Raw genomic sequence first — 1,390 nt, 5'->3', positions numbered from 1 at the left:
CTGTCTGCTTCTTGTACTATGGATAACCACTAAGAAGATAACAATGTACAATGCATTAATTATCTAAAATGTCCTATTAATCAGCTTTGAAACTGCCTCATTGATATTTGTTTCTCAATAAAACAAAATAAAATAAAAAACAAATAAAATGGAAAACAGAAAAAAATATTTTTCCTAGATAAATATAAACTAGTTATCCAATAAGATAGAAGAATTCTAATTAACCCAATATCATGGAATGAAAAGGGTGAAGTCACCACAGATTCTGTAGAAATAAAAAAAAAAAAAAAAAAAAAGAGAGAGAACCTGTACTCTAATAAAATGGAAAACAGAAAAAATAGACATTCCTAGATAAATATAAACTAGTTATCCAATAAGATAGAAGAATTCTAATTAACCCAATATCATTCAATGAAATTGAGGATGTAATTAAAAATCTACCAACAAAGAAAACCTTGGGTCTTGATAAATTCACTTCTGAATTCTACATGAAATTTAGAGAAAATCAATACAACTGTGCCTCAAATTCTTTAACGAAACTGAAAGGGAAGTAATGCTTCCAAATTCGTTTCTGGAAACTGTTGGGAGCCATGGAAGCTAGAAAATTGGTCAAACAGGTGTAAGCGGACTAGGCCTCAGTGCCTAAGGCACACAAGTTACCAGTCCTGAGATAAGCATCCTGACTGGTTAATGTCAGCTATTAGCCACTAGGCAAGCTTGCATCACATGTTACTAACTTTGCAAAAGTGTAAATAAACTTCCATATTGGCGCTCAGGCAGTCATCTAGCCAACCAGGCAGACGAGTCACCACCTAACCCAGCTCTTGTCTTCTTGTCTTTTTGTCATTCCTGCCACTGTTTCTCCCCGGTAGAATGGATCACACTAAGAGACCAATGGATCCTTACATTTGGTGCCCACTCAGGACACTGGGTATGAGATAAGTGTGGGCAGCAGAACACTTCCAAAGAGCACACATAAGGGAGAGAAGTGAATTGGTTGGAGCCAGTATTCAACACTACTAGCACATTAGTTGTAAAACTTGGGGATGGAGGCTCACTAGGGCCAGATGGGCTCCTTAGGCCAGAGGGATAAAGGAGCATAAAGAGAGAAACAAGTTTTAGAGAAGCCAAAAAGGAAAAAGTTAGATTGAGTTAAAAATGGGACAAACAGAACTTAAAGAACCACAGGTGTTTATAGATATATGTAAAAATGTTTGTTGTTTTTTTGGTTCATGTATTATTGACCACCACAAAGGACTTAGAGTGGAGTACTGTTCTAAAATCAAGTTCCAGGGCTAGCCAAATAACTCAGCAGATTAAAGTGCCTGCAAGCAGGCGCAGGGACTGGGGGTTCGATCTCTGGGCCTACAGTGCTGGCCCCACCCCCAGG

Source organism: Octodon degus, unplaced genomic scaffold, assembly GCF_000260255.1.
Source record: "Octodon degus isolate 3935 unplaced genomic scaffold, OctDeg1.0 scaffold00001, whole genome shotgun sequence".
Lineage (NCBI taxonomy): Eukaryota > Metazoa > Chordata > Mammalia > Rodentia > Octodontidae > Octodon > Octodon degus.
Note: the sequence above shows the minus strand (reverse complement) of the source record.